The sequence below is a fragment of the Notolepis coatsorum genome (assembly GCF_963971535.1).
Source record: "Notolepis coatsorum genome assembly, chromosome: 9".
Taxonomy (NCBI): Eukaryota; Metazoa; Chordata; class Actinopteri; order Aulopiformes; family Paralepididae; genus Notolepis; species Notolepis coatsorum.
In genome coordinates this window covers 98,217,295-98,226,966 of record NC_140173.1, presented here as the reverse complement: position 1 = coordinate 98,226,966, position 9,672 = coordinate 98,217,295, and the positions used below count along the sequence as shown (strand labels likewise).

Here is a 9,672-nt window from a genome sequence, read left to right as displayed (position 1 = left end):
TCTTTATCGAGACAGTAGGAAGGCTGAGAGGGAGACAGAGTAGGGGACACACAGGAGAGAAGGTTCTTTATTGAGACAGTAGGAAGGCTGAGAGGGAGACAGAGTAGAGGAAACACAGGAGAGAAGGTTATTTATTGAGACAGTAGGAAGGCTGAGAGGGAGACAGAGTAGGGGAGACACAGGAGAGAAGGTTCTTTATTGAGGAAGTAGGAAGGCTGAGAGGGAAACAGATTAGGGGAGACAGTGGATAGAAGGTTCTTTATTGAGACAGTAGGAAGGCAGATAGGGAGACAGATTAGGAGAGACACTGGATAGAAGGTTCTTTATCGAGACAGTAGGAAGGCTGAGAGGGAGACAGAGTAGGGGAGACACTGGATAGAAGGTTCTTTATTGAGACAGTAGGAAGGCTGAGAGGGAGACAGATTAGGGAAGACACTGGATAGAAGGTTCTTTATCGAGACAGTACGAAGGCTGAGAGGGAGACAGAGTAGGGGAGACACTGGATAGAAGGTTCTTTATCGAGACAGTAGGAAGGCAGAGAGGGAGAGAGATTAGGGGAGACACTGGATAGAAGGTTCTTTATTGAGACAGTAGGAAGGCTGAGAGGGAGACAGAGTAGGGGACACACAGGAGAGAAGGTTCTTTATTGAGACAGTAGGAAGGCTGAGAGGGAGACAGAGTAGGGGACACACAGGAGAGAAGGTTCTTTATTGAGACAGTAGGAAGGCTGAGAGGGAGACAGAGTAGTGGAGACACATGAGAAGGTTCTTTATTGAGACAGTAGGAAGGCAGAGAAGGAGACAGCTCAGGGGAGACAGTGGATAGAAGGTTCTTTATTGAGACAGTAGGAAGACTGAGAAGGAGACAGAGTATGGGATACACAGGAGAGAATGTTCTTTATTGACAGTAGGAAGGCAGAGAGGGAGACAGAGTAGGGGAGACACAGGAGAGAAGGTTCTTTATTGAGACAGTAGGAAGTCTGAGAGGGAGACAGAGTAGGGGAGATACAGGAGAGAAGGTTCTTTATTGAGACAGTAGGAAGGCTGATAGGGAGACAGAGTAGTGGAGACACATGAGAGAAGATTCTTTATTGAGACAGTAGGAAGGCAGAGAAGGAGACAGAGTAGGGGAGACACAGGAGAGAAGGTTATTTATCAAGATAATTGGAAGGCTGAGAGGGAGACAGAGTAGGAGAGATACTGGATAGAAGGATCTTTATTGAGACAGTAGGAAGACTAAGAAGGAGATAGTAGAGGACACACAGGAGAGAAGGTTATTTATCGAGAGAGTAGGAAGGCTGAGAGGGAGACAGAGTAGGGGACACACAGGAGAGAATGCCCTCATGGGATTTTTATCCCAGACAAGCAGGTGTCTTAACCACTAGACCTCTGGCCAGTGGCCACATTCAAATTTAAGTATAGACAATATACAATACCACTCTTTTGTCAGTCTCTCTCTCTCTCTCTCTCTCTCTCTCTCTCTCTCTCTCTCTCTCTCTCTCTCTCTCTCTCTCAATTCAATTCAATTCAATGGGGCTTTATTGACATGGGAAACATATGTTTACATTGCCAAAGCCAGTGTTAAAACAAACAAAACTAAGCAAAACAATCAAACAGAGAAATCAGAAGAAATCAGCACAGTACAGGACTTTTTTGTGTGATTGAAAAATCTCTCTCTCTCCCTCCCTCTCCCCCCTCTCCCCCCTCTCTCTCTCTCTCGCACGCACGCACGCACGCACGCACGCACGCACGCACGCACGCACGCACACACACACACACACACACACACACACACACACACACACACACACACACACACACACACACACACACACACACACACACACACACACACACACACACACACACACACACACACACACACACACACACACACACACACACACACACACACACAGTGTGCTGTCCTTCCTCTAGCTGTCCTAATCCCCAACTTGTCCATCAAATGTGTTCTGAGGTTAATTAATTGCAGTTGAGTAATACTATGTACAGGGTAATCTGGGGTCAACTGTTGATCCTGTAATACTGTCTATACTACTGTCTGTACTACTGTCTATACTACTGTCTGTACTACTGTCTATACTACTGTCTATACTACTGTCTGTACTACTGTCTGTACTACTGTCTGTACTACTGTCTATACTACTGTCTATACTACTGTCTGTACTACCCTATGTACTACTGTCTATACTACTGTCTGTACTACTGTATGTACTACTGTCTATACTACTGTCTGTACTACTGTCTATACTACTGTCTGTACTACTGTCTATACTACTGTCTGTACTACTGTCTATACTACTGTCTGTACTACTGTCTATACTATTGTCTGTACTACTGTCTATACTACTGTATGCACTACTGTCTATACTACTGTATGTACTACTGTCTATACTACTGTCTGTACTACTGTCTATACTATTGTCTGTACTACTGTCTATACTATTGTCTGTACTACTGTCTATACCAGGGGTGGCCAACCAGTCAGAGACTAAGAGCCACAAAAAGCCACACCATATATACCAGCGTTTCTCAACCTTTTTTTCAGTCACGGCACCCTTCATGTGTTTATAGGTCCCACCCTCTGGCCTCTGAAGTTGCTAATGTATTTTTTATTTGGGCCTCACAGTTAACCTCTTAAGCCAGAGTGGTCCGGTACTGGACTGCAAATGACATCACACCATAAGTCCATCTTTACAGAATGTATGGATTAATGTTGCATTGCGTTTTCTTTTCAAATGTAGCCAAGAGTAAAGACCCTAACCGTGTCAAAACAGCAGTCAAAGTGTATATTTTCAGCATTACGTTTGTTTACCAATGATTTGAACTGTTATTAGTGAAATATAAGATTATAGAAATCTCAGCGCATTGAGTCGGAAACCATCTTTCCTTTATTAATTTGCTTCGATTTTTCAGGTCTGGTCAATTTTAGCATAGTGTTATTCACAGTCAAAGATACAAAAAAATATATATAGAATTGAAATTCTCCTTTGGTTCATTACAATTTACTCAAGCCTAGTAACAGACACAATATTTCTGACACTGGGAATACATTCCCTGAGATCCATAGATGTCCCTAGAATCAGATACCAAGAACATGAAAATGGACCATAAAGAAAAAGTCTATAAATGTGTATTCTACGTTCTTATGGAATGAAAAAAAAAAAATAAAAAAAAAAATATATATATATATATATATATATATATATATTAGAGCTGGGCCGCTAACGGCGTTAACGTGCTGCGTTATCGCGAGACTAGTATCGCGCGATAATATAATTGACGCCGTTAATCTTTTTCTCAACGTTGGGTCTGTATTGTCCTTAAATACTTGCCGTAGTTCCCAGCTGTGGTACCAGGAAGTGATTGCACTACCGGAGCTGTAGTCAGAATAATGTGTTAAACTAAAGTAGTGGTCCGGTAATCATTGTTATACAGGTGAGGTTAAGAAGTCCTCAGGATATAACACAATTCGGCGATGAGGACGTCTGAATCTGCGCAATGCAAGAAAAAAGAAGTCCGTTGCAAGCTTTGTTTACATTACGTTAGCGAGTTAGCATGTTAGCTCACGTTGATACGGGCGGCACTGGGAATCATCTACAAGAGGAGGAAATCCACTTTACACACTAAAGGAAGGATCGACTGGACTATCGTGAGTGTTTACAACAGAAATGGCTTGGGTTATTGGAAATATTGGACCGTTTGATGACAATGTAGCCCCTTTCGTGACTGTGATGCACGGAGTGAATCCACAGTCACTTGCTCCTCAATAGGAAACTAACCTAGATTTACCATGAAGGACTGGTTCTGGCTGAACCGTTCGTTATACAAGAATCACAGAGACGTTTCAAAGGTGCTCACAGTTGCACGAGGGTTTCAGACAGAGATACGGGATGGTTTGAAAGCTCTGTGTTGCTAATAAACATTTTAAATAATTTTTATAAACTGCTCAAAACGGCATTATTTCCGCCGTTGGGTGATCACAGCGCATGCGCACCATCCCTTATCTCTGTCCGAAATCCTCGTGCAACTGTGAGTACCTTTGTAATTTCTCTGTGATTCTTGTATAACGAACGGTTCGGCCAGAACCAGTCCTTCATGGTAAATCTAGGTTGGTTTCCTATTGAGGAGCAAGTGACTGTGGATTCACTCAGTGCATCACAGTCACGAAAGGGGCTAATGACAATGTGGAGCAAATAAATGAAAATGGGGGACCCTGATGTAAACAAGACAAACGTCTTTCTCTGGTCTGCATCCCCTTAACAATTGTATGTATTGAGCCGTACTGTATTGTACCCATTCTGCAATCTGTTAAATAACGTTTTCATTCATTAATTCATTCATGGAACTGTTACACTGAGCTTGCACTGAATTTGTTGAGAAACCTGCCTCTGCAGCAGTCTGTGTGTGAGCAACCAGTCAGCAGCATTGTGAATTTAGAGATTCAATAAAAGACACATTGAGAGACAGGTTTGTCTGTGGATTAAGAAATGAAGGTTCACAGAAGAAACTACTGACAGAGAGTGATTTGACACTGGAGAGAGCTGTCAATATCAGTGTAACAATGTTAATGGCATCAAAGGAAGGGCACAGAAAATTACGATAAATCTGGTTTTAAAAGAAACACTGGAAATTACAAAAAGAAGAGACATGTTCATGCTGTTGAACAAGGAGATAGAACAGCTAGTGACTCCTCAGATGAAGAGGAGAGGATACATCTCCTCCTCTGGTCATTATTTGGGTAGAACACACCTATTTTGAACACCTTCGGCAGACTTTTTTTTTTAGCCATTTTAATCTAGATTAATCTAGATTAATTCCAGGATTGCAGGTAGATTAATCTAGATTAAAAAAATGTATCTATTACCCCGCTCTAATATATATATATATATATATATTAATATTTTTTATTAAAAAAAATTTAATCAATGGATTAAAGAGCCACACATTGACGGGCAAAGAGCCACATGCAACTCGCGAGCCACGGGTTGGCCACCCCTGGTCTATACCTTCTTAATTCTCTGAAGCAGCCAGCAGTCATCTACCAAAGCAATCCCAGACGAGCGATGATTGCAACGAGAAGGGGGCAGAAGAAGAAGAACAAGTTTTTTTGTTTTGACTTGCGCTTCTGAATGAATGGAAGTGATCGGCCATTTTGGATAATCACGCTGAATTATTGCGGTACACACATTACAAAAACCTTTGTTAAACACTCATTTTCCGTGGGATTTTTATAAACTCTTGGACCTGTACTACATACGACTTCAGGCTATGGAACCCAAATGTTATGTTTTCCAGCGCCTACCTCTCAGTTGGAACCCAAAAACAGGCATCTGGCAACAAGTCAACACAAAAGTAAGGAGTAAATATTTAATTTCAGTGTGTTCAAACCTCTGTTTCTCTAATACATTAGGACTCAAAGTAGGGTGACCAGGTGTCTCGCTTTTGGTTGTACTGTCCCACCATTTGACTGAATGTCCCGTGTCCGCATATTGAGACGATGTCCATCTTTTCGAAGCAAAAAAAAAACATTGGTCTAAAAGCCCCTCCCTACAGTAAACGTAGCAACCCGCCTCTTGTCCACACACATTGCTCTGCTCGTGACGCTACCTTATATCGCAGATCTGATTGGTTAGGTAGTAATTTAGCGCTCTGCTCGTGAGAGTCGTGACGCTACTTCATATCGCAGATCTGATTGGTTATAGTAATTTAGCGCGCTGTCAAAATGTAGCGCTAAGTCAACGTTTAGCAAGCTGTCAAAAAAGAAAACAACATTACAAGCGAACTATTAATCAAGATGGAAAGCAGTAAAAAGAAACTGACCTGCAGTTACAACCAAGACTGGCAAACGACAGATGCCTGGGTGAGACCGATGTCAGGCAATCCTCAGGGAGCTTTCTGTGTTTTGTGTCATAGTTCGTTTTCAATTGCTCATGGAGGAGAATACGACTTGAAGCGCCACAGTGGACGTGAGTCTCACATGAAAGTGGCTCACCAAAAAGAAACATCCAGATCTATGGATATTAGGGATGTCCGATATTATCGGCCTACCGATATTATCTGCCGATATTGGCATTAAAATGTGATATCGGAAAATATCTGTCGGTTTTCAATTTTTATTTGTATTTTTTTTTTACATTTCTATAACCTTTATTTACCCAGGCAAGCAAGTAAGAACAAATTCTGATTTTATTTATTGTCAAAAGTATGCATAATGTTGTGTTAATTCCACAACAAGAGATATGTAATGTTAATTACCTGAAATTATTCCGTTTTTGGGTGGGGAAACCCTGCATATATCGGTATCGGTTTATATCGGTTGATATCGGTATAGGAAATTAAGAGTTGGACAATATCGGTATATCGGTATCGGTAAAAAAGCCAATATCGAGCATCCCTAATGGATATGTTTCTTCTTAAACCAAAAGAATTATAGCCAGACGGACAAGGTCACTGCAGCGGATATAACAAGCGTCTATCACACTGTACAACACTCCCATTCATACAGGTCAGCCGACTGTGGTAGCAAGCTAGCTCCTGTAATTTGGCCAGACTCAGATATTGCAAAAGAAATATCGTGTGGTCGTACAAAAGCTATATCCATAGTTATCCATAGTTGTAACTGAGGGGTACAATTCCCTGACTGTATTGAATAAGTATGGTATCATTAAACCACTACTGACTTATGTACATTACTACTGGCCATACAGTACACATGTATATGAGATGAACACGTCCACAATAACACGGTTTCACACAAGTACTCGTTTAGAAGAATATTTATTAGCAGCACGAAGATTATCTTACATTACTTTACTTATCAAGATTGAGAATTGCGCTTGTAAGGCGAAGAATGTGCATGAATAGGTCAAGAGCGTAAGTCCATGAGCATATTCCGCAGGAGATCATTAATACCACCTGTATCATAAGAATTATATATATGGTACACTAGTAGGGCAGCTGGAGATACTAATAGGGTCCCTCCGGTTGTAGGCCAGCAGGGGGGAGGATTTGTCGGTAACGAAAGTCTGGGTCAACGAGGAATAAGGAGACTCCAGGTACAGGAGACAGTGCAATAATCTCTTGATCCGCAGACAAACAACAGCTATCCTCCGGTATGCAGTGCAGCATGGAAGAAAGCTAGCCAGCCTCAGGGGTCCTAGAGGCGGGCTCGACGTTGCTCCTCACAGGGTAAATCCCACACAATTGTGGGTGTAGACGATTCTCCGCTCCATCAGCTACAGGACCAAAGCAAATATAATCCAGCCGAAAAGGGCTCTGTAGTCGCCGGTGTAGGTTATCCAGTGTACATATCCACACGGTCCTCGTCTAGGGCTCCTCGGATGACGGCACCAGGTTAAGCCGCCCAGCCTGGATAAGCACACTAGCTCGGTACGAGGAAGCGTTGGTAATGCTGGTCACTGTAGAACGGTAGCCGCACGATACACTATACATAATAGACTATTACTTAATAATAGAATAGGTCGAACTCGACGATACAGCGTTAAACTCTGACACTTCAGCTATCAATTCGCACGCGGTCTCAAGGCTCTATTTTGGGGCAAAACGGGCCCACTTCACAGCACGTTGTATCATGGTGTGAGGCTTCAACTTATTGGTTAACATACTGCTGTATTCACCTGCGCCGTATTTATACGTTAGGTGAACAATCTAGTACCAGCCTTATTTCTGTCTCATATTCTTGCGCAGAACCGGGCATGTCCAGGCATGTCTTGGCGGTGACTTTGAACTAGACATTGGGGGTATGGCAGTGGCGCCTAGGGGATCGCTGTCCAATAGGAGAACGAAATATTATGGTCTGTACTAGGTAAAGGGATATTCCGTGTATATGTACAAAGAATATACAAGGGATATCAGACGATATACAAATATTATACAATATATCTCAAGTAATAAATATATATATTCGGTTTAATCTGATCCTTCGTAACAATAGTTATTCTAATAGAGAAACACAATTTATTTGTATTATTATTTTTGTATTATACTACACTGTGTTCCCTAGTTCTGTGTTAACACATTGGCGGCCACTGAGATGCGTCTAATATCACTCTAGACCAGGGGTTCCCAAACTTTTCAGTCCGGGACCCAGAAAATAAGGCGTCAGAGAGCCGCGGCCCAATGCACATCGTCAGGCTTTTTTTTCTTTTTTTTTTGCCAGGCGACCGATTTTTTAAGCCAAATATCACTTCAAGCCTATTATGTTAGTTCAAGTTAGTTATTCATTTATATGTGCTATTTATGAGAGGGCTAACTTGTTGCAAAATAATAATGATAATAATAATAGCCTCATTAAAATACTATTGTTGCTTCGGTTGTTTTCAGCGTTTTATGTGCATAATCTGTTATTTAGTTTGAAATGTTCGTTGAAATAAGTAGATTTTTCGTTTTTGTTTATTTATTAAGTTAATATAAAACCATATAGTCACATTTTAGAATACAATAGAATAGAATTTTAGAATACAACTAGAAACACTGTCCTGGCCTGCTTCTAAGTTCAGTGGCCTGACAAAAAAAAAATTATTTATTTTTTAGGAAATCATCTCGCGGCCCTCCCGTGGCTGCTCACGGCCCACCTTTGGGTTGCGACCCCGACTTTGGGAACCACTGCTCTAGACGACCAGCATATGTAAACAGACTTGCACAGTCCGTGGGGCTGTTTGTAGAGCTAAATCTATACTTTATAGTATTGCTATCTGTCCATTCTCATTGTCAATTGAGACCATAAACCGTCCCTTCAAAATGGTTTAAAGAAAAAAAAAAAATGTCATCAATACGTTCTCATTTTATAGCGCCGTTAATATAAGCGTTATAAGGGATTCCGGCTAGGATATTTCCTGGAAGGCTAGATAAAGGGCTAATAGCTACTAACGTTATATCCAATGGCATTTCCGTTATACAGAAGCTACAGTTAAAACTCAAACTGCATATGATCGGTACGATCCTCAAGCATGTATGCATGAAAGGGGGGGCGGGGGACGTCATTTCTGATTATTGATTACCAATAACCGTGTTCATCTCAGTAGCCACATACGCTGATCACCTGGTTGAGTATCATAACAAGCTCTGTTCAGCATGTAATTTACGTGAAAAAGATCTTACCATGAGCCGGTTGGATCCCCCCGAGCATTTCCCAGTTATCGATCGCCATCTGGTAGATCGATATGTCCATTGGCTGATGATATATCCCCTTACTGCATAGTGAAATCCGCGATCCAAAACGTATTCCGTGCAACAGGCAATAGCGATGGCTTCAGGTGAGTAGAAAACTACATTAGAGATCCAGAAAAAAAAAGACAGCTTCTGCCACAGGGAACACTGCATTATCGATACAGCGCCCCTAAGAGGATCTGGCCGGTAATGCACTTTCTCGAATTCAAAGAGTAGGGTAAATCTGCAGTGCCGCTCGGCGACCTTGAATAGGTTATTAAAATGGAATAAAAGCCAAAACAACCTTGCCACGGATATTTCCGTCCTCGGTCCTTTAATCATGGATTCGAAACACGGATATATCCGTTGTTGGGCGGGATTGTGTTAACAGGGAGTATCGAACACAAGACATTCCTGTCAAGTGATAAAGTTTGAATATTTAAAACAGATGTTAGGTGGTAACAAGCCGGCTGCCAGTGCC

General features: G+C 41.7%; 1 protein-coding gene across 1 annotated transcript in view; it reads right to left on the bottom strand.

Annotated features, from left to right (window-relative positions):
• The window catches only part of slc24a3 (solute carrier family 24 member 3), a gene marked incomplete at both ends in the record, with an annotated part of 169,868 nt that overhangs the window by 143,943 nt on the left and 16,253 nt on the right, over nt 1-9,672 (bottom strand). The gene's annotated exons all lie outside the window — the stretch shown is intronic.